This window comes from Nicotiana tabacum, chromosome 22 (assembly GCF_000715075.1).
Source record: "Nicotiana tabacum cultivar K326 chromosome 22, ASM71507v2, whole genome shotgun sequence".
Classification (NCBI taxonomy): domain Eukaryota; kingdom Viridiplantae; phylum Streptophyta; class Magnoliopsida; order Solanales; family Solanaceae; genus Nicotiana; species Nicotiana tabacum.
Genome location: NC_134101.1, coordinates 82,142,708 through 82,168,134, shown reverse-complemented (window position 1 = coordinate 82,168,134; position 25,427 = coordinate 82,142,708). Strand labels below are relative to the sequence as shown.

The 25,427-nt window shown below is 39.4% G+C and overlaps 1 long non-coding RNA gene across 1 annotated transcript; it reads left to right on the top strand.

Annotated features, from left to right (window-relative positions):
- LOC142176793 (uncharacterized) lies at positions 1–22,936 on the top strand. Its single transcript, XR_012705594.1, has 4 exons — positions 1–57; positions 133–201; positions 406–467; positions 22,702–22,936. It is a non-coding gene; the product is annotated as an uncharacterized LOC142176793 (long non-coding RNA).
- The last annotated feature ends 2,491 nt before the right edge of the window (positions 22,937–25,427 follow it).

Sequence of the window (25,427 nt, the reverse complement as noted above, 5' to 3'; positions counted from 1 at the left end):
AGTTTGGGTTGAGTTCTAACGAAAAGGAGGAGCTTTACACAATTAAAACACCCCAAGGTAAATATTTAAGTATGTTCTTATGGATACTTATCACCATTTTATGTTAGTTTTAATACCTTCCATGGATCAAAGCCTTAGGATTTCACCCAAATCTTCAAGGATCACTACAAGCTCAAAAGTTAGGATTCTTTGACCCAAAAGGTAATATCTCTACTCTTCATTCAAATACAAGTTTATGAAGGATATTTAGGGATTGTATCGATATGAATGATATCACTTGAATTGGAAGAATATGCTATTTTTTAAAAGAGAGTTATGAACTATGGTTTGGCCATGAATAGTAAATGGGTAGAGGTGAGCTAAGAGTTTGGGTGATTAATTTCTATCACCTATTGGTTTGTGTAGATTAGAATCACACGATGTTGATTTTGATACGAGAAGCTAAGTTAATTTTGGGATCGCTTAAGGTATGTTAGCTAATCCCCTCCCATAGAATTATTTACTTAAAAATCTTCATGTCTTCTAAATGTGATTTCATAACTAAATAGCTTTCAAATTGTTAGTGTATATGTGACGAACAGATAAGTCATTTTGAGTTTTAGCACTTATTTTCGTATTTTGAGACCTCTATTAGTTCTATTTAGTGTTTCGTGATTTGCGTACGCAATCCGTGTCTTTTTTTGAAAAAATTTTGTGTGAAAATTTGAAGAAAACATGATACTTCACTTTAAAAATATTTTGAGTTGACTACGGTTAATATTTTATGTAAAAATCTCGAATCAGTATTTTGATAATCCTGGTGGATCCGTATCATGATTTTGGATTTGGGCGTCGAAACTGAATTCAGAAATCCTTAACTTAATTTGACTTGATTTGTTGAAAGCTAGTAACTTGAAGATTTAAATATTTTCTAGATTTGACCGTAGGTTGGCTTTATGGCTATCGGATTTGGATTTTTATTTTAAGACTTGTTATAGGTTCATTTTGCTATTTGAAACTTGTCTGCAAAATTTTGTGCAAAACGGAGTTGATTTGATAGGATTCAGACGTTCGGTTGTAAATTTGGGAGTTTTTGAGTTTCTTTGAAAATTTTATGCATTTTAATGTCCGATTCGTAGCTCTCAATGTTATTTTGGTCACGCGAGCGCGTTCGTACGATGTTATTACACTTGTGTGCATGTTTCCGTTGGAGCTCGAAGGGCTCGGGTGAGTTTTCTATAGGCTACGAACCTTTTTTAACTTAAAAAATGCTGGTTTCAGCTATTTTCTGGTGTCTGATGTCTTGTGCTTCGCGACTGCAAAGCTACTATCATAACCGTGAAGTGGAAGTTGGGCTGGGAGCAGATTTTCTACGCGAACGGGGGGAAGCGGTCTTAAAAGCGGACCAGTGGAGGGCTTACCCTTCGTGAACGCAACCATTCCCTCATGGACGCCATGGGTTGTGGCATTTGGGGGGTCAGGCTGGGTAGTACTCTATGCGAATGCAAACACGGAGGGTACATCTCGAACACTTAGGCCTTTTTGGCCGCTGTGCATCACGATTGCTTCAGGTGCTTCACGAACGCGAAGAGCACCTGACACCCAGTGTTATAAACTTTCAAAAAAACGGGATATGAATTATTTTTCACAATTTTCAATTTTGAGCTCGACCTAGAGGTATTTTGAAGAGATTTTTCATCCCAACTTTAGAGGTTAGTAAATTTTAACTTGTTTTCTTATATTTTCATAAACACCCGTTGATTTTCAGCTTTAATCTATGCTTTTTCATGGTAAAAATTAGGAATTTAGGTAGAAACTGGGAATTTTAAGAAATTGATATATAGACCTCAAATTGAGGTCGGATATCGAAACTAATCACATAAACGGGCTCAGGGTGAAATGGGAAATTGGGTTTTGGTATGAATCTTGGGTTTGACCAAGTGGGCCCGGGGTTGACTTTTTCTAAAATCATTAAAGATTGAATCTTTTTCACTCATGGGTAGTTTCTAAAGCCTATTTTGAATTATTTGAACTATATTTGGTTAGATTTGATTGGTTTGGAGGCTTATTCTAGAGGAAAAGCCACAATTTAGCATTGATTTGGTTACGGAACGAGGTAAGTTTCATGGTTAATATTGACTTGAGGGACTAGGACTTGTTGGTTTATTTGCTACGTAAATTAGATGTGGGAATGACGTATATGTGAGGTGACGAGTACATATGCATTGTTATAGGGTTAAAGCATGCGGGTGGGAATTATTTCTTTATTCTAAGTTGTTTATTTGACTTTGTTTCTCCATGCTTAGGTTAGATAATTACTTTTAATTATTCGTCTCATATTTATTGTTTATATTGAAGATGTTGGAATTTTTGAAAGTTGAGTTCGATATCCTGGCACTATAATTGAAGTAAAATTGTTTCCCGCCTTGTATTAAATATTTGTGTTTGTATTTTTGACTTGGTGAGGCAGAGTGAAAAGTACGAAGGGTGTTGCCATGCCTTATTTGCATTCATTTGCATATTGAGAGATGTTGAGAGTAAAAGCACGAAGAGTGATTTCGTGCCGGTGAATAAAAGCACGAAGGGTGATGCCATGCCATTTCACTTATGATATTAAATGGTGAGGATGAGAGTAATGTCGCAACCCCTTTTTCTAGAGCGAAATCGGGTTCATGACATTTGGAGGGACAACTCATTCCTTTTGGGAATTGTGTTTGCATTTGAAGAGTCGCCACCAAATGATTAGAGTGCATTAGGACACCAAAAGAGTTTGATTTTGAATAACCAGAAACTAGGGTAAGGCCTTGAAATTATTCCAAGGGGAAAATGTTAGGCATCCCTCAGAATCCACTGGTGTGGTTCCCGACCAGACAATTATTGTGAATTTGGGAAGGCTTAAATAAGAGGGAATTTTATATAATAGTTTGCAAAAAAACAAAGTTTGGAAGAGCAAAGAAAACTGATTTTTTAAGGAAGGAGTTGAAATGATAAAAGAAATAAAAAAAAATAAGGGAAAGGGGGTCCTAGGTTTATTAACAATATGGATCACCCCACACAATTTCCGATAATCACTCCTCAATGAGGGGCTACACGTGACATTATCGCGTGGTCAACATATCCATATCTACTGTTTAGGTCTGATTTAAAAGGTATTAATGACGAGTGAGAGGAAATTGTTGAGAAAGTTTTAGCTTATCACATAACTCAGATAAGAAGTCCAAATAAGGCCTACATGCTGGTTGTAATTATTAACAGAAGCAAATTTAGTTTTTATTACCCTAAGGCTTGCCTAAGTGTTTGAACATGGATCCTATAGGCATGATATCTACAGGATTCAGAAAGCAATGAAACATTAAGGTTCGAAATGAACTGCTTGAATGCATACTCGTTAAACTTGCTAAGTGATAGAATTAGATTATTAAAAGAGAGGCAGGATTTAAATGAATTGATTAAAAGTCCTGCGGCTGATAGTAGCGATTATTACCGGTTTTATGTCTAACACGGAGTGAAGTGAATCACATTTTATTTGAAAATCATATAGGCATGCTTTCTATACGTTGCTGATTTTAAAACCTTATAGACGTGGTATCTAAATGCGGACCTTGTTTTAAACCTTATGCAAAATTGAACGTTTCTACAGGCATAGTTTCTATATGAAGTTAAATATGCAGAATCCTATGGACGTGATTTCTATATGAAGTTAAATATGTAGAATACTATAGACATAATTTCTATATGAAGTTAAATACGCAGAATCCTATAGACATGATTTCTAAGGGAAGTTTGAATATACAGAATCATATAGACATGATTTCTATATGGGGTTGAGTATGCAGAATCCAATAGACATGGTTTCTATATGAGGTTGAGTATGCAGGAATATTGTAGTCTTATAGTCATGATTTCTATATGGAGTTGAGTATACAGGAATATAGTAGTCATATAGTCATGATTTCTACCCTTTGCATACATAGTTACCCACCCCTTTTCACTAACCAGCCCCAAATATTTGTTACAAATTATTACAAACCAGAATAAATAAAATTCATCCAAATAAAAATAAAAGTACAACCAGAGAAAGCCTGATTCTGACTTCCTCTCTGAGTTACAAGATAAACCCAACTCAAAGACCATGGATCCAAAGCATTTCTCCAATTTGAGTGTGTCAGAGTTTCCTAAGAGCCTCAATAGGACTCCGGGCAGTGCTTATACCCAAATTGTATTATCAAAATGGGGATAAGTGCAGTGTGGAAGGGCCAACCCTCAAGTTCCCAAGTTCAGAGGGAGCTCAAAGGGTCCCAAGGCAAGGCTCACAAGAGGAGGGGGGAAGAACATAAAGTTTAAGAGAGTGTGCAAGTGAAAAGCAGAGTTCTAGGGAATAAAGGAGAAGGAAACAGCTACAAACAGGTATACAAAAGGGGTTCAGGGGAATAGGGAAGTTCAAAGAGTCCTTGTACTTAGATATTTAGCTAATTCTGGGCATGCACAGCAATAGAGAGTGATGTTATGCTTATAAATCAACAAGAATACACAACATAGGATAGTGACATGGAGGTTATGATTCCAGGGGAATCAAGTTTGAGCAATAGACAATAATACTTGATACTGTCATGCCTCAAACAAACCATTAACATCAAACACATTAGGGTAGGGGATTTGGGATTCATGATAGGAAGGAAACTACAGCATGCTAAAGTAAATTTTGAACTAAACACAAGCAATAGGCCGACATGCAAGTGAAGGTATTAAATAAATACATTGTTGTGGTATTTGTCAATGAAAGAGCATGGTATTTATAGTGTGAAAACAGGCAGAGAATAAGGCAAGAAAATAACCATGTACCAATTAAAATCAATAAGTAGAAGAACTTCCTTTAATTAAGAAGTTCGAACTTAAATGGTAATGAACAGAAATTATTTAAGGAAAGAGATCAAATAAGCATCTTGTGCAAAGTAGACAATTAGGGGTAATACATAGGAGTTTAATTAAGGGAAGGACCTTTGAAATACACGGTTAAACAAATAAGGTAAGAATCAATCAGTACAAGGAGTCAGAGATTCAAAATTACTGGTTCATGAATAAACCAAGTCAGAAAGGCTAAGGAAAGTTTTCAAATCAAACCAAGAAACAGGGAAATTAGTAAAACAAGGAAAGCATCAATCAGACTGGCACAAAGAGGTATGAAATCAGTCAAAAATTGAAAGTCATTTTAGAGTGGAAGCTCAACATGTATAAATAGCACACAAGTATTAGGCATGCGAGGTTCAATTTAGGACAAAGAAAAGTGTCATGCAATTGCAAAATTAGTAAGTAGTGGACTATAGGAACATGGTAGTCACATAGGTCAGTTTCAGTAACTCAGCAATGGAGAAGGGAGAGAGTATCAAATAGCATGCAAAGGGTCTAGTAGAAAGACCTTCGAAGAGTTTAGCAGGGATTCAGAATCATATAAAGAAACAAAAGATTTTTAAATTCAGTCGAGCAACAGATGAAACAACTTCAGAAACCCAAATAGGTCAAATTAGGGTTTCGAAACCAAACAAGTTCAGAGATGAAGGACAAGCAAATCACATAGCAAATAGCCTCAAAACTCGAGTGAACCCCCCAAATTTAGGGTTTTCACAATCAATCGAGTATAGAGATGAAAAACAAAAGAATTAGGCAAAAATATCAGCGAAGAAAATAAAATCAAAAACCTTAGGAAAGGGCCAGGACTTTTAACATAAAGAAACACAGTAGAAGAATCAACATAAGAAACACAGTAGAAGAACATCATAAGAAATACAGTAGAAGAATCAACATGAGAAACAAAGTAGAAGAACATCATAAGAAACACAATAGAATAATCAACATAAGAAACATAGTAGAAGAACGACATGTTTAAAAAAAATCAGAAAAGCTTCGAAACAACTTAACAAAACCCTAAATCGGAAAAGATAAAGGTTTTGAAGGTAAGGTTTTGAAAGAAACTTTAAGAAAACTTTCAAAACGTTTGGAGAAAACACAGATCGACAACGGATCTAAAAGAATTAGAAGAACCTCGAAAGTTAGGGTTTCAGAATAAACCCAAAGGGTGAGAAAGGCTTGGAAATCATCGATCTAAGTAGGAGAGGTCGAGATCAGGCTTGAATAGCCATAGCCGGCCGAAGTAAGGTCAAGGATGGTCGGATACAGCCATAGTACTGAAAATATCCGAGGTCTGGATCAAATTTCTTCAAGGTTTGGCCTTGAGGCCAAGATAATCGAGCACGCGGGAGTCGTAGGAGGTAGATACAAACAATCAATGGCTTTGGAAGCCCTGGATGTGGTCGATTTTAGGTGGTGATTGAAGGTGGAGGCTTCTAAAAGATATTGAGAGATAATTGGGAGAGGGGGAATTCAAGGGCGGCTTCAGACGAGAAGTGATTAGGGTTAGGGGGTAATGGGTAATTAAAAAAGGAAAGGGAAATGAGGATCGTTGATCTGGGAGATCAACGGTTGAGATTAGAGAGGGTAGGTGGGAAACGAGTCTGGGTCGGTTTGAACGGGGTTTGGGTCAGGGTAATTGGGCTTGAGATTGGGTTTAATTGAGGGTTGATTTAGGGCTATAACTGAAATAAACGGGGCTAGCATTTAAATAACAACTTTTCCCTTGTTTGTTTTTATAAAAATGGTAAAATAAATTAAAGGCATTAAGATGATTAATAATACATAATTATCAAATAAAAAATACTAGAGCCAGTTTTATAAATATAATTACAATTAAATCTTAGAAGAGGCTAATATTGCAATTATATGCAATTTATCCTAAAAAATACTAAATAAATTTGTAAAAATATGCAAAAATTATGTTAGCTATATTTTAGTATAAATATGAGAATCCACTAAATGAATCATCAAAATGATAATTTTAGGGATAATTATTGGATTTTTTCTGATGAAATAGGGCAATAAATTGATTTAAAAATTCTTTAAAAATTGGGAAAAATAATGAAACCTTGGGACATACTTATATATGCATATACATGATATTTTGAAAGTATTTTTAATATTAAAAATATACAGTGAAAAATTGGGTATCAACAGCTGCCCCTCTTTACCCGGGAAGGATGAAAGAGTTGTCGGGTAAAGATATGATGGCCAATTTTGACCGAACGAAATGGTTCGAGGAGACTTAGGCCATACTCTGGTTTCTGGGCTGCCTACATATCCCTAGTTTTACAGGAATCAGGCCGTATGTAGTTCGGGATCCGTCGGCGGAATATGCCGATGGAGACTTTTCAAGAACGGACGCAATATTTAGGTTGGGATGAATGGTTGAAGTCTGATAGGGCTGCAAGAACTGGAGAGGGATCGCTCCTGCTGAGATGGCTGTTGCTCGCTGGTTCACCTGTAAATAAGTAATGCAAGCATATATCGTGCATAAATTTAAATATGATGCAAATTCCCATCGGTACATGAATGTTTGTCTTTGGATGATTAAGATAACATCCTTAGACCATGATGTTCTGGGCCATAAAACATATAATAAAGGATTCGCAGGCCATGAAATGATGCTCTCGGGCTATGAGAATAATGCCTCTGAACTATGATGCCTTTGAATAATAATATGCAAATGGTTAAAAGGGATCCTCAGGCCATGACATGGCGTTCTCGGGCTATGAAAATGGTGCCTCCGAACAATGACGCCTTTGGGCAATTTGGCGATCTTTCAGCCCATGAGATGCAGTATTTGGCTATCTTTCAGCCCATGTAATGCAGTAAATGGCGATCTTTCAACCAATGAAAATCTAAATAAGGTGGCGATCTTTCAGCCATGAAAATGTAAATAAGGTGGCGATCTTTCAGCCGATGCAAAAATAAAGTGGCGATCTTTCAGCCATGCAAATGTAAAGGTGGCGATCTTTCAATCATGCAAATAAGGTGGCGATCTTTTAGCCGATGCAAATGTAAATAAGGTGGAGATCTTTCAGCCAATGTAAATGAAGGTAGAGCTTAATCTCGGAAGGTAGAATAGTAGCCTTATGTAATGCAAGAAATGCAGATGGAGGTAGAGCTTAACCTCAGAAAACAAAATGGTAGCCTTATGCAATGCAAGAAATGCATATGGAGACAGAGCTTAGTCTCGGAAGGCGGAATGGTAGCCTTATGTAATGCAGAAATGCAGATGGAGACAGAGTGTAGTGTTGGAAGGCAGAATGGTAGCCTTATGCAATGCAGATGGAGATAGAGCTTAGTCTCGGAAGGTAGAATGGTAGCCTTATGCAAGAAGTAAAAGGGCAAATGATAATAGAATTTTCTTAGCTATTAGCGGATTGCGATATTGCGACTGCTGAGGATACTGTGTCTGCTGGGGACACTGCGTGCGGATAGCAGCTGTGAGTAAGTGCAACGGTTCTGAGAGTTGTGTTTCTTAGCAATGTGAGTCTCGTGAGTGTATAGTATATTTGATGATTTTGCAACTCAAGTGCCTGCATCCAAAGAAAAATCATGAGTTTTGTAAAAGGGGGAGGTTAGTTCGTATCCTCGCTGGCTCTGCTTGACCTGCTCGGCTGTGATTTGGTGATACTGTACGTATCATTGGGGGTAGCGTTGCTAAACAAGGCAATTTTGGCAATAAACATGCATGATTTAGTAAAGAAATTTAACAATACATACATAATTAAGAATAGTTTTTTTAGATGAACCAACGGCTGCGACGTGGTTCAAGACATTGCAACCCTTCTTGTTACGGAATTTTAAGGGTCCTCCTCAAAATTCTGCCCCAGTTTACTGGGTTGCTTCTTCTGACTGCTGCTAGCGATAATTAGCTGAAATCAACTTCGGAATTTTGAGGGTCCTCCTCAAAATGCTTCCCCAGTTTCCAATCGTAGGGGGAAATGAAAATTTTATTGAATTGTGACTGAACCCATAGGTCTGCCTACATATCCCCTCTTAAACGAGAATAAGGTTAGGCGTAGTTCAAATTACATCATATGAATAAAGCATAAAGATTACACATAGTAACACTTGACTGCATCTGAATTGATCAGCTTCGGCCAAACTTCTCCGTCCATTTCTGTGAGTATGAGGGCTCCTCCTGTTAGAACCCAGTGAACCATGTATAGACCCTGCCAGTTGGGAGAGAATTTCCCCTAAGCTTCATCTTTATGCGGAAAAATTTTCTTTAACACTAGTTGCCCCGGTGTGAATTGTCTCGGCTTGACTCTTTTGTTGAAGCCTGTGGACATTCTGTTCTGATAAAGTTGACCATGGCAAATTGCATTAATTCTCTTTCCATCGATAAGAGCCAACTGCTCGTAACGACTCTTCATCCACTCTGCATCATCGAGCTCAGCTTCGTGTAAGGGAGGGAATTTCTACCTCAGTGGGAATGACGACCTCTGTACCGTAAACTAGCATATAGGGGGTTGCCCCGGTTGATGTGCAGACTATGGTGCGATATCCCAGTAAAGTAAATGATAACTTCTTGTGCCATTGTTTATGCTTCTCTATCATTTTCCTCAATATCTTCTTGATATTCTTATTGGCGGCTTCTACTGCTCCGTTCATCTGAGATCTGTAGGCTGTAGAATTCTTGTGTATGATCTTGAAGGTTTCACACATAGCTTTTATCAAGTCACTATTGATATTGGAGCCATTATTGGTAATGATTGATTCTGGAATCCCGAATCGACAAATGATGCGGCCGCGGACAAAGTCTGCCATGACCTTCTTAGTTACCGCTCTGTAGGATGCTGCTTCGACCCACTTTGTGAAATAGTTGATTGCTACTAGGATAAACCTGTGCCCATTGAAAGCAGCAGGCTCGATTGGTCCAAGAACATCCATTCCCCAAGCGGAAAACGACCATGGTGAGCTTGTTGCATTAAGCTTGCTTGGAGGTACCTTTATCATGTCTGCATGTATCTGACAGTGGTGGCATTTCCGGACATACTGGATGTAGTCCGTCTCCATAGTCATCCAAAAGTAACCAGCTCAGAGTATCTTCTTTGCTAAGACAGAGCCATTCATATGTGGACCGTAGGTCCCAGCGTGAATTTCCTCTAGTAGCCAGGATGCTTCCTTTGTGTCGACACATCTCAACAATCCTAAATCATGAGTCCTCCTATATAGGATTCCTCCGTTGTGAAAGAAATTGTTGGACAACCTCTGAAGTGTGCGTTTATGAGTAGGATTTGCAAGTTCTGGGTATTCTCCTTTCGTCAAATATTCCTTGATATCATGAAACCAAGGTTTTCCGTCTGCTTCTTCCTCAACATGAGCACAATAAACTGGCTGATCATGGATCTTTACCGGAATGTGATCAATGAATTTCTTGTCTGGATGCTGTATCATAGATGATAGGGTAGCCAATGCATCGACGAACTCATTCTGGACTTTGGGAACATGTTGGAATTCTGTCTTTGTGAACCTTTTCCTCAATTCCTGTACATAATGCAGATACAGGAGTATCTTGGAGTTCTTGGTTGCCCATTCCTCTCTGACCTAATGTATAAGTAGGTCTGAATCTCCGATCACTAGCAACTATTGATTGTTCATGTCAATAACCATCTTGAGCCCTAAGATGCAGGCTTCGTACTCGGCCATGTTGTTGGTACACGGGAACCTGAGTTTGGCGGACACCAGATAATGTTGACCGATTTTTGATATCAGGATGGCTCCTATGCCAACTCCCTTGAAGTTTGCTGCTCCATCGAAAAACATTCTCTAACCGCTATAGGATTCTACAATATCTTCTCCTATGTATGATACCTCTTCGTTAGGAAAATACGTGTTTAGGGGTTCGTATTCTCCGTCCATGGGATTTTCAGCAAGGTGGTCTACTATTGCCTGTCCCTTGATCGCTTTCTGAGTCACGTAGACAATGTCGAATTCACTCAACCGGATTTGCCACTTGGATAGCTTGCCAGCAGGCCTGGGCTTCTGGAAGATGTACTTCAAGGGATCCATCCTTGATATGAGATATGTAGTATATGAACAGAAATAGTGCCTCAGCTTCTGAGCTACCCAAGTCAAAGAACAACAGGTGCGCTCTAACAGAGAATATCGGGCCTCGTACGGGGTGATCTTCTTGCTGAGGTAATAGATGGCCTGCTCCTTCCTCCCCGTTTCATCATGCTGCCCCAGAACGCAGCCGAAAGCTCCATCCAATACTGCAATGTAGAGTAATAGAGGTCTACCTGGCTCGGGCGAGACCAAGACTGGTGGTGTTGACAGGTATTCCCTGATTCTGTTGAAAGCTTTCTGGAAATTGTCAGTCCATTTGGTAGCGGTGTCCTTTTTCAACATCTTAAAGATCGACTCACAGATGACTGTAGATTGTGCTATGAACCGGCTGATGTAGTTAAGTCTTCCCAAGAAACTCATCACGTCCTTCTTGTTCTTTGGCGGTGGCAACTCTTGAATAGCTTTGACCTTTGATGGATCCAGTTTTATTCCTCGGCGGCTCACAATAACCCAAGTAGTTTTCCAGCAGGAACCCCAAATGCACACTTCGCGGGATTCGGTTTCAGGTTATACCTCCGTAATCTATTGAAGAATTTCATCAAATCTTCCATGTGATCAGTGACTTTCTTGGACTTGATAATAACATCATCTACGTACACCTCTATCTCCTTGTGTATCATATCGTGGAAGATGGTAGTCATGGCCCTAATGTAGGTGGCCCCTACATTCTTTAACCCAAACGACATCATCTTGTAACAATGCATTCCCCACGGCATAATGAAAGCCGTTTTCTCAGCATCTTCTTCATCCATCCAGATTTGATGGTAACCAGTGAAACAATCCACAAATGACTGCATTTCATTCTTGGCGCAATTGTTGATCAGGATGTGTATATTTGGCAAGGGTAAATCATTTTTTGGACTGGCTTGGTTGAGATCCCGGTAGTCGACACAGACTCTAACCTTTTCGTCTTTCTTTGGTACCGACACAATGTTGGCTAACCATGTTGGGTATTCTACTACCCTGAGAACCTTGGCTTTGACTTGCTTAGTGACTTCCTTCTTGATTTTCAGACTCATGTCAGGCTTAAACTTTCTGAGCTTTTGCTTTACCGGCAGACATGTTGGATCGGTTGCCAGTTTGTGAGCCACAATGGATATACTTAGACCAGTCATGTCATCATACGACCAAGCGAATGTGTCTTCATATTCCTTTAGAAATTTTGTGTACTCCCTCTTTTCTGATGGCGATAAGTGGACGCTGATTCGTGTTTCTTTGGCGTTTTCTGCATCTCCTAGGTTAACAATCTCGGTTTCGTCCAAGGTGGACTTAGGTCTGTTCTCAAAGTTCTCAACTTCCTTAGCAATCTCTTCTTGTATTTCATCTTTCTCTGAATCTATGTCCGTTTGTTGCGATGTCTCGTTGCATGTCACAGTCATTGGTTCACGAAGATAAGTAATAGTAATGCTGTATAAGTAAAGTAATGAGAGAAAACAATAGTAATAAGTGTCTATTTATAAGAAATGTCAAAATGCTTTGATAAATTGCATAATATTTGTTTTGAACATTGGAGATCTTATTGCAGGAATTGAAAACATGTGAAAAACAAAAAATCTTTTAGTAAATTAAAATACTGCTTGTTTTAGCCTTGCTGCCCCGAGGCTCGTCGGGCTCTGGTTGTCCTGATGGTCCAGTTATTGAGGCGGCCCCCTCTTCTTACGGCTTGTATGGAAGGGCTTTCCTCCCCCTCCTCCCCGAGAATGACACAACAGTCCATATCACTATCTTTTAAGAACAAGTTCTTCACCGCTGCCAATGTTTCCTGTTCTTCTGACCCATAGATAACATCAGCTGGTTGGAAAGTCTACTCTAAGTGAGGTATAGGTTGCTTTAGAGGATAGTAAGGACCATGCCATGGTGGCGACCAGCTGTTGAAATCTTCCCAGGTATACTCATATTCCATACCGAAAGTAGTGCCATGCTTCTTGAGTTTTATAGGCTTAGCAATTCCTTGGAGATTCTTGCCGAGCCCTTTGCCAGGTTCGTACCCACACCAATTCAGTATACTCTCGATCTTGTTATCCTACCATTTGTCTTTGTCAACAAAATTCACTCGTTCAATGCGATGGTAAGTCTCTCCACCTAGCTTCTTCCTCCTTTCGATTGGCGGAATGGTCTGGCGATTGTATATGGGGTTGCTACCGTCGCCTTGAATGATCACTTCTTGGTGGTTCCATTCAAACTTTACTGCTTGATTTAGTGATAAAGCTACGGCCCCAGCGGCATGAATCCATGGCCGTCCCAACAATAGATTGTAAGATGCTAGCACGTCTATCACCTGGAAATCAACATCGAACCAAGTTGGCCCCATTTGCAAACATAGACTAATCTCCCCGATGGTGGACCTCTGGGAACCATTGAAATCTTTCACGTTGATGGATCCATCCTTTATCTCGTGTAATCCCTTGCCCAATTTCTTGAGTGTTACCAGTGGGCAGATGTTGAGACTGGAACCCCCATCAATCAGGATCCTGGTGATAAAGTAGTCTTCGCATTGCACAGTGATGTGCAATGCCTTGTTGTGACCCAACCCTTCAGGCGGTAGCTCATCCTCATGAAAAGTAATTTTGTGACTTTCTAATACCCGTCCGACCATGTTAGCCATTTCTACGCGCGTAATGTTGCTTGGCACGTATGCTTCACTTAGCACCCTCAACAAAGTATTCTTATGTGCCTTAGAATTTTGTAGCAAAGCAAGTATGGAGATCTATGTCAGTGTTTTGTTCAACTGGTCGATGACCAAGTATTCTTTGGCCTGTATCTTTCTCCAAAGATCGTCTAGACCCGTCTTAATGATGGGCGGCCAATTGGAGGCCTACTTGCTTGACTCCCGTAATGTTGCTTGGCACGTATGCTTCACTTAGCACCCTCAACAAAGCATTCTTATGTGCCTTAGAATTTTGTAGCAAAGCAAGTATGGAGATCTATGCCAGTGTTTTGTTCAACTGGTCGATGACCAAGTATTCTTTGGCCTGTATCTTTCTCCAAAGATCGTCTAGACCCGTCATAATGATGGGCGGCCAATTAGAGGCCTACTTGCTTGACTCAGCTAGGTGTTCTGGGGTATAGACCCTACCAGTCCTTGTCATACCTTATGCGGCAACATTTTTCTCGAGGCTAACCTTGCATTTCCTCCTTGCCTTAGCTGTATAGTCCCATGGTATAGCCTTGGTATGGAATGGTGTCATGGTGGACATCGCCACTGGGATCGGTGTGGACATCTTCACTCCGAACGGAGCATGTGCTTTGGGAGGTAAAACTGTAACTTCAAATGGTGGAGGTGCATTTGCTGGAGACACGAACTCGACCTCAATTGGTGCTGGTGTCTTTGCAGATGATGTTGTTTCAAACTCAAGCAGCACGGACATGTTTAATCAGCATCCCCAGATGGCTGAATCTAGACTATGATTGGATTAAGAGTAACTATTGGTTTATTTGGATCATCACCTTCTATGATCAACCCAATCGACCCCTCGAGATCCCAATCATTCTTTATTTCGATCATATGAACGCCTCCACCCTTATGGTCTGGTAGAGGGTTATTGCGGACATTCGGAGCGGGTTCCTTTGCCACAATAATTTTGTTGTCAATCAAAACCTGGATCTTGTCCTTCAGAGAACGACATTCGTCGATGGTGCGTCCTTTCATGTCAGAATGGTATGCACAGGATTTGTTTGGATTAACCCACTAAGAAGGGTTCTCAGGAGTTATAGCAGAGATAGAGGTGACATAACCAGTAGCTTTGAGTCTCTCGTACAGCTAGTCAATGTGTTCGGCAATGGCTGTATACTATTTAGGAAGTCTGCGGTCAAAATTTGGTCAAGGTCTAGGGAAGTTTTGGCGTATAGGAGGTGATTGATAGTGGGATAGTTAAGCATTGTAAGCTTGGTAAACATGTGCGGGTTGGGAATATCTAGGTGAAGTAGGTTGATATATGGGAGGTGGAGCTGATTGATAAGTGGGTGATGGAGTTTGGTAGGAGGGTGAGGGTGTTTGGTAGTTTGGAGTAGGCTGATATGTGAGTGGAAGCATTGGATAGGTTTGGTATTTGATAGGAGACTTGGTTCTCTGTGCAACCATTATGGCACCTACGTCCCTCTTCTTGGACGCACCACCAGACTGTAAGGTCTTATTGGTAGCTTGCAAGACCTCGAAGTTCGTAACCATACCGTTTTTGATGCCCTCTTCGATCCTCTCACCTAGCTTGATGATGTCAAAACATTTATGGCTTTCAATCAACATTAGCCGCTCGTAATACTACGGGTCCTCAGCCCGGATGAAGAATTTGTTAATCTATTCTTCCTCTAAGGCAGGTCTGACTTTAGCAGCTTTGGATCTCCAATGGGTTGCATACTCGCGGAATGTTTCTATGGGCTTCTTCATTAGGTTCTGAATGTAGAACACATCTGGCACATTTTCTGTGTTGAACCTGAACCTGTCCATGAAATCGGACGCCATACTCACCCAGTTTGACTATTTCTTTGGGTCATGGCTAATGTACCAAGACAAAGCATCTCCTTTTAGACTCCTCATGAAAAGCTTCATGCAGATCCTTTCGTCTTTTCCTATTCCGACTAGCTTGTCATAGTATGTTCTCAAATGGACCCTCGGATCACCTGTACCATCAAACATCTCGAACTTCAGAGGTTTGTACACCTCCGGTAGCTCAACATCTGATTATACGCAGAGATCTTCATAGTTTAAACCCTTAATTCCCTTGCTTCCTTCGACGCCTTGAATTTGGCTAGTCAGTTTCTTAAGTTCTTCAGCCAGGTTCCTGATGAGCGAGTCTTTATCATCAGACTCGGGTGTGCATGAGATGGGTTGGGTGGAGTGCGACATGGCCTCCACATAGATGGGGGTGTTGCGATGGGTGTGAAAGTGGTCACTTGTGGAGTTCAAGGGTTCTGGGACGAGCAACAGAGTATTGTTGGAAGTATGGTAGGTGTTGCAGTGGTGGTGAGGAGTGGGATGGTTTTGTGTCTTTGGGATATTTTATGAAGGTGTGGGGTTTTGAGCATTTGAGAAATTGATATCGGGAGTGGTGAGGGAAAATGATAGATTCGCCAAATTCCAGACCTGATCAAGCTCTTTATGGAATTTCAGCAGCTTTTGTTCGAGCTGCGATGCACTTTCCTTAGGAACTAGAGTACCATGACCACGAGCAACCTCTACCCGTTCAGTTGAGTTTTCCTTTCTGGAGTTGTTCACATCTTCCATCTTTTCTTTGTTCATGTTTTTGACAAGACTAAGAGGAGGAGTGGGTGGAGGTCCCCTAGATCTCGTGGAATAAGATGACATTGCCATAGTGCACGAACTAACCTTTGGGGAAGGGAAATAAATAAACAAAAATTAAAAACAAAAGGTAACAAGTCAGTGATGATTATAAGAAAATGTCGCGATATTTAAACATATAGTGCAAGAATGTAAATCGTGTCCTAATTTGGGAACCTCTTTGTGCCCGAGGTAGGCCTAGCGACAAGTTGATTTGGAGAACTTAGAATGCTAAATGCCTCATTTTATTAATAAAAAGTAGACGAATCCCAAATCAACACTAAATAACCGGAAATAAAATATCACTAGTGGCCATCTGCCTTATTACAATCATAAAACGAAAAAGTAAATTCCTATCTACTTGGTCCCAGAAGGACCTTCCTCAGGTTGAATGCTCTTGTTAATCAAATCCTCCAGCTCGCGTAGGTTCATTAGTAAAAATGCCTTTGCCAGGTGTTCTCCTTTGTTTCCCTCAGCGTTTTGGCAGTCGGTGACTTTCTTCCTCACTTTTCCTTCAAATTCCAGCAGACTGTATTCCAGATATTCCAACTTTTCGCTAGCTTTGGCGACCCTCTCTTTCCACTCATTGATCTGGTCATTTGATGGAAGACTCCTCCACCAGTCTAGCAAGATTGGGGGCATACTAATCATCCAGAAACTGGGGACCTCGTGCCTCATATTTCTGCAAGACAAAAAAAGGGTTAGACCATTACCCCCACCGGACTCAACTATTTAAATATCAATAATTGGAAATAAAAGCATTTAGTTCTCCAAATAAATGCATAGAACGTGATAGTGTCCCCTTGGGTTTTAGGAAAACCTAGTGGACTTTGGACAAGGCTATCTTATAGAGTCATTATGCGAACAACATAACTGACTCGGCTAGGTTTGACCATGATGCATGCACAGTTAAACAGAGTAAGGTTTCTATAGGGTTTTAGACTGGTACCCTTGAGCGGATAACTCAAGGGGAAAAGGCACGGAACCGTCGACTACACCGTTGATCGACTGGTTTTACCGCAAATATGCCTTTTCTGGATTTAGGGGTGATAATATCGGAAGAGCGCAACCACTTATTATAAGCGTTGCTATGGTATTTTGTTTGGCACATGTGGAATATGATGTTGAGCATGATTATGCAACAGTTAAAGCAGGTTGTCACGTATTTGCACGTTAAGAAAGCAATAAATACAACAGTTCTTCATAATTTAAAGCAGTAATAAGGGAAAGAAGTAAAGGAAAGAAACAAAAAGACAAGTTAGATTTGTAGTTGAAGAGGGAATTAAATACTTAAAGGCATTAAACAAATAAAGACATATAAAGAAGTGTAAATTCACAATAATAGTCTGAAATGGTAAAAGCCTACAATATCCCTAGCAAAGTCGCCATGTTGTCGCACCCCCTTTTTCTAGAGCGAAATCGGGTTCATGACATTTGGAGGGACAACTCATTCCTTTTGGGAATTGTGTTTGCATTTGAAGAGTTGCCACCTAATGATTAGGGTGCATTAGGACACCAAAAGAGTTTGATTTTGAATAACCAGAGATTAGGGTAAGGGCTTGAAATTATTCCAAGGGAAAGGTGTTAGGCACCCATCAGAATATACAAGTGTGGTTCCCGGCCAGACAATTATTGTGAATTTGGGGTGCATTAACGTGTAGACAAATAAGGCTCAAATAAGAGGGGATTTCATATAATGGTTTGCAAATAAACAAAGTTTGGAAGAGCAAAGAAAGCTGATTTTTTAAGGAAGGAGTTGAAATGATAAAAGAAATAAAACAAAATAAGGGAAGGGGGGTCCTAGGTTTATTAACAATATGGATCACCTCACATAATGTCCGGTAATAACTCCTCATTGAGGGGATACACGTGACATTATCGCGTGGTCATTATATCCATATTTACCCTTCCCACCATGTTAAGGTATTTAAAGCGCGGATTGGTCTCGTTTACTTATTACATGCTATTACCCATCCCAATCTTATCAGTCCCGGAGGCATTTAGGACTACTAATCCTAAAAGGGAGGGATATTAGGCTTATTTGTAGTTTCAAAGGAAAAAACTCTAAGGTGACATACAAAACACGTATTGCAAATTGGGGAAAGCATATAACAAGCAGAGGCTCAGATATACTTCCTTGAACAAAGAAGCACGTAATTAGCATGACTTACACATACTGTTTAGGTATGATTTAAAAGGTATTAAAGACGAGTGAGAGGAAATTGTTGAGACAGTTTCAACATATCACAAAACTCAGATAAGAAGTCCGAATCAGGCATGCCTGCTGGTTGTAATTATTAACAGAAGCAGATTACCATAAGGCGTGCCTAAGTGTTTGAACAGGCATCCTATAGGCATGGTATCTACTGGATTCAAAAAGCAATTAAACAGTAAGGCTCGAAATTAACTGTTTGAATGCATACTCGTCAAACTTGCTAAGTGATAGAATCAGATAATTAAAAGAGAGGCGGGATTTAAACGAATTGATTAAAAATTCTGCGGCTCATAGTAGCCATTATTACTGGTATTATGTCTAACACGGAGTGAAACAAATCAGATTTTATTAGAAAATCTAATAGGCATGCTTTCTATACGTTGCTGATTTTAAAACCTTATAGACGTGATATCTAAATGCGGACCTTGTTTTAAACCTTATGTAGAATTGAACGTTTTTACAGGCATAATTTTTATATGAAGTCAAATATGCAGAATCCTATGGACATGATTTCTATATAAAGTTAAATATGCAGAATCCTATAGACATAATTTCTATATGAAGTTAAATACGCAGAATCCTATAGACATGATTTCTATATGGGGTTGAGTATGCAGAATCCAATAGACATGGTTTCTATATGAGGTTGAGTAAGCAGGAATATAGTAGTCCTATAGTCATGATTTCTGTATGGGGTTGAGTATGCAGGAATATAGTAGTCCTATATTCATGATTTCTACCCTTTGCATACATAGTTACCCACCCTTTTTCACTAACCAGCCCCAAATGTTTGTTACAAATTATTACAAACCAGAATAAATAAAATTACATCTAAATAAAAATAAAAGTACAACCAGAGGAAGCCTGATTCTGACTTCCTCTCTGAGTTACAAGATAAATCCAACTCAAAGACCATTGATCCAAAACCTTTCTCCAATTTGAGTGTGTCAGAGTTCCCTAAGAGCCTCAATGGGACTTCGGGCAGTGCTTACACCCAAATTGTGTTATCAGAATGGGGATAAGTGCCGTGTGGAAGGGCTAGCCCTCAAGTGTCCAAGTTCAGAGGGAGCTCAAAGGGTCCCAAGGCAAGGCTTACAAGAGGGGGGCAGAACTTAAAGTCTAAGAGAGTGTGCAAGTGAAGAGCAAAGTTCTGGGGAATAAAGGAGAGGGAAACAGCTACAAACAGGTACACAAAAGGGGTTCAGGGGAAAAGGGAAGTTGCAAAGAGTCCCTGTACTTAGACATTTAGCTAATACTGGGCATGCACAACAATAGAAAGTGCTGTTATGCATATAAATCAACAAGAATACACAACATAGGACAGTCACATGAAGGTTATGATTCTAGGAGAATCAAGTTTGAGCAATAGACAATAATACTTGATATTGTCATGCCTCAAACAAACTATTAGTATCAAACACATTAGGGCAGGGGATTTGGGATTCATAATAGGAAGGAAACTACAGCATGCTAAAGTAAATTTTGAACTAAACACAAGCAATAGGCCGACATGCAAGTGAAGGTATTAAATAAATACATTGTTGTGGTATTTGTCAATGAAAGAGCATGGTATTTATAGTGTGAAAACAGGCAGAGAATAAGGCAAGAAAATAACCATGTACCAATTAAAATCAATAAGTAGAAGAACTTCCTTTAATTAAGAAGTTCGAACTTAAATGGTAATGAACAGAAATTATTTAAGGAAAGAGATCAAATAAGCATCTTGTGCAAAGTAGACAATTAGGGGTAAATACATAGGAGTTTAATTAAGGGAAGGATCTTTGAAATACACGGTTAAAAAAATAAGGTAAGAATCAATCAGTACAAGGAGTCAGAGATTCGAAATTACTAGTTCATGAATACACCAAGTCAGAAAGGCTAAGGAAAGTTTTCAAATCAAACCACGAAACAGGGAAATTAGTAAAACAAGGAAAGCATCAATCAGACTTACACAAGGAGGTATGAAATCAATCAAAAATAAAAAGTCATTTTAGAGGGAAAGTTCAGCATATATAAAGAGCACACAAGTATTAGGCATGCGAGTCTGAATGTAGGACAAAGAAAAGTGTCATGTAATTGCAAAATCAGTAAGTAGTGGACTATATGAACATGGTAGTCACATAGGTCAATTTCAGTAACTCAGCAATGGAGAAGGGAGAGAGTATCAAATAGCGTGCAAAGGGTCCAGTAGAAAGACCTTAGAAGATTTTAATAGGGATTCAGAATCATATAAAGAAACAAAAGATTTTGAAATTCAGTCGAGCAACAGATGAAACAACTTCAGAAACCCAAATAGGTCAAATTAGGGTTTCGAAACCAAACAAGTTCAGAGATGAGACAAGCAAATCACATAGAAAATAGCCTCAAAATCGAGTGAATCCCCCAAATTTAGGGTTTTCACCGTCAATCGAGTATAGAGATGAAAGACAAAAGAATCAGGCAAAAATACCAACGAAGAAAATAAAATCAGAAACCTTAAGAAAGGGCCATGACTTTTAACATAAAGAAACACAGAAGAAGAACAACATAAGAGACATCATAGAAGAATCAACATAAGAAACACAATAGAAGAACATCATAAGAAACACAGTAGAAGAATCAACATAAGAAACACAGTAGAAGAATCAACATAGGAAACACAGTAGAAGAACGACATGTTTAAAAAAATTAGAAAAGCTTCGAAATAACTTAACAAAACCCTAAATCAGAAAAGATAAAGGTTTTGAAGGTAAGGTTTTGAAAGAAACTTTAAGAAAACTTTCAAAAAGTTTGGAGAGAACACAGATCGATAACGGATAAACTTTCAAAAAGTTTGGAGAGAACACAGATCGATAACGGATCTAAAAGAATCAGAAGAACCTCGAAGGTTAGGGTTTCAGAAGAAACCCAAAGGGTGAGAAAGGCTTGGAAATCAATGATCTAAGCAGGAGAGGTCGAGATCAGGCTTGAATAGCCATAGCCGACCGGAGCAAGGTCGAGGATGGCCGGAGACAGCCATACCACTGAAACCATCCGAGGTCTGGACAAAATTTCTTCAAGGTCTAGCCTTGAGGCCATGATAATCGAGCTTGCATGAGTCGTAGGAGGTAGATACAGGCCATCAATGGCTTTGGAAGCCTTAGATGTGGTCGCTTTTAGGTAGTGATTGAAGGTGGCAGCTAGGGTTTCTTAAAGAAATTGAGAGAGAATTAGGAGAGGGGGAATTCAAGGGCGGCTTCAGACGGGAAATGAGTAGGGTTAGGGGGTAATGGGGAATTAAAAAAGGAAATGGAAATGGGGACCGTTGATTTGGGAGATCAACAATTGACATTATAGAGGGTAGGTGGGAAGGGTCTGAGTCGGTTTGAACGGGGTTTGGGTTAGGGTAATTGGGTTTGAGATTGGGTTTAATTGAGGGTTGATTTAGGCATATAATTGAAATAAACGGGGCTAGCATTTAAATGGCCATTTTTCCCTTATTTGATTTTATAAAAATGGTAAATAATTACTGAAAATAAATTAAAGGCACTAAGATGATTAATAATACATAATTATCAAATAAAAAATACTGGAGCCAATTTTATAAATATAATTACAATTAAATCTTAGAAGAGGCTAGTATTGCAATTATATGCATTTTAGCCTAAAAATGCTAAATAAATTTGTAAAAATATGCAAAAATTATTTTAACTATATTTTAGTATAAACATGAGAATCCACTAAATGAATCACCAAAAATGATAATTTTGGGGATAATTATTGGTTTTTTGTCTAATGAAATAGGGCAATAAATTGATTTAAAAACCCTTTATAAATTGGGAAAAATAATGAAACCTTGGGACATACTTATATATGCATATACATGCTATTTTGAAAGTATTTTGTATATTAAAAATATACAGGAAAAAATTGGGTATCAACAAGTAAGAGCACAAAGGGTGATGTCATGCCATCTTCATTTCATTGGCTTACTTGATTTCCGATTTTGGTGATTTACTTGGTTATGTTGTTGCATATTTCGGAAGATATTATTTTGTGATTTCGTACTTGCCATTTTTATGATATTTTCCTTTTCGCATGTCCCCTCCTAGTTAATATTTTATCGTTTTACCTATTATTTTGCTGCTTTATATAAAGTTGTACAGGGTTTTTACGTTGGTAGATTGTCATAGCTTCGCCACTACCTCGTCGAGGTTAGGCTCGGCACTTACAGAGTACATTGGGTCAGTTGTACTCAAGCTACACTTCTGCACTTCTTGTGCAGATACTGGTATTGATCCCAGCGTTGCTTAGAGGTACATCTGCTTGGATCACATTGCTTCGGAGACTTGACGTTGATCTGCTGGCGTTCACAGACCTTGAAGTCCTCTTCCATTTCCTACCTTTACTATTTATCTCATTCGAATAGTTGTATTTATTTCGAACTATACTTGTAGACTTTTAGTTGCTCATGTACTTGTGATACCAAACTTCTGGGGTTGAGTTAGACTGCGTTATGTTATGGGTTTTTTTCATGTATTTCAGCTTTAATCTTTGTTAGTAATTGTTATTATTCTGTTTTGAACTGTTTAATTATTAAATTGTTAAACTAATGTTGGGTTGCCTAGAAAGTGTATATTAGGCACCATCACGACCCCGAGGTTGGGATTTGTCATGACCCTAAACCCAGACCTGGTCGTGATGGCGCCTCTCATGAAGATAAGGCTAGCCGACACTTCCCCATTTCAGTTTTAAACAATTAACAATAAGAACTATGTCTAAAACCTAATAAATAATCCAAAAGTAAGCAGTTAACAGAACAGTTTGCGGAAAATAAACCCAACACAGCCCGATACCGGGGTGTCACTAATCACAAGCATCTACCTATTCTAACACAAGTATGAAAAGTCTACAAAGCTATTACAAAGCCACTAATAAGGGAAAAGAAATGAGATAAGGGGGATAAACACGGGACTGCGGATGCCAATCAGCTACCTCGTGAACTCCGAAGTCTGCCGGGAGCTCTCAAATCTCGCTACCGGGATCAGCAATGCCTGAATCTGCACACGGGGTGCAGGGAGTAAAGTGAGTACTCCAACTCAGTGAGTAATAATCATAAATAAATACTGAAAGCAAGAAATCACGTAAGGCACATTACAGGCTTAATGAAGCAGTAAAAAGCCAGTAAACCAGCGAATCAGTAAAGATATGTAAAAATCACTTCAGTTTAGTTTAAACTTCATAAAAGGCCTTTTTAACAATAAAGTAGGTAAATGACATGCAATAAGGAAGATAAACACATAAAGGTTAGCCCCTCGGGCACAATGTCAACAAATCCTCCCCTCGGGCAATATTTCAAAACAATACCAGCCCCTCGGGTTATATCTCACATCACAATGGGTACCCACGCTCACTGGGGGTGTGCTGACTCCTGGAGGGGCCCCTTATGACCTATGTGCAATATCAAGCAATCTCGTGGAATCATCACTAGGATCTCGGCCTCATATCAACAAGCCACCTCGTGGCGTACAAATCTCAGGTCCTCGGCCTTATAATCATAATCGTGTTTCCTCATAACATAGGCCCTCAGCCTTACTCAGTCAAAATCTCATAGCCACTCGGGCAACAGTAAAACATAGTGCTCACCCCAAAAAATCATTTCAAATATCATTTAAGTGTTAAAGTAGAATAAACATGGCTGAGTCATGAAAAACAGTAGAATATAGCATGACTGAGTTCAAGTATAAAGTCAAAACAGTGAGAAAATATCAATAAAAATCCCCTAAGGGTTCAAATAGTTGGCACGAAGCCCAAATATGACATTCAACCCAAAACATGAAGATAGCAAGTAGTTTTCAGTCAAATGCGTGGTAAAACAGTCATTGGGGATGGACTAAGTCACAATCCCCAATAGTGCACGACCCCACGCTCGTCATCTTGCGTGTGTGTTACCTCAATATAGCACAACTATGTGCAATCCGGGGTTTCATACCCTCGGGATATTATTTACAATCATTACTCACCTCAATCTGGTCAAATCTCTAGCCCGCGGCACCTTTGCCCCTCGAATTGGCCTCCACTCATGTCGAATCTATCCAAAATCAGAATCACGGTGTCAAAATATGCTAAAGGAACGAAGCCCAAGCGAAAATAATCAATTTACAACTTAAATCCCAAAATTACCAAAACCCGAGCCTCGGGCCCACGTCTCGAAATTCGATAAAATTCACATCAATAGATTCCTTATCTCCCCACGAGTTCATATATATCAAAAGTACCAAAATCCGACCACAATTGGTCCCTCAAATACTCAAGTCTAGGTCTTCAATACCAAGCCCTAGTTTCCCCAATTTTAACCCTTAAATTCCATTAATTATAGCTCTAATCTGTGAAATAATACCATCGGAACGAGTTTTAGCTCCAAAATCCTTACCTCAATGAAGTCCCCTTGAAATCCTTCTTCAAAATTGCATAAAAAGCTCCAAAGCCGACGTAGAAATGGTGGAATAGCTCAAAAATTGTGAAGGAAACAATTTATATGTTTTGGCCCAGGGATTTTGCATCTGCGGCCCAATTCCCGCTTCTGCGGTTAAGACCACCGCATCTGCGGTCCTCACTTAAGTCCTCATTTTCGCACCTGCGATTCAGTATACGCACCTGCGCCATCGCAGGTGCAGTTCTCCAACCGCTTCTGCAGTTTATGCCTCCCTTACCTTCTTCCGCTTCTGCGGCCCTCTTCCTCGCATCTACGACATCGCACCTGCGATCCCCAATCTGTAGGTGCGGAAACAACAGAAGAAAAAAATTTGAAGCTTTACCAAAAATTCCAAACTCTCCGTCAATTATCCGAAATCACCCGAGACCCCCGGGACCTCAACCAAAAGCACAAACATATCCCATAACCTTATTCAAACTTATACCAATCTTCAAAACACCTCAAACAATATCGAATCAATCAAAACACATCGGATTTAAGCCTAAGTTTCCAAAATCTTCCGAATTCTGCTTTTG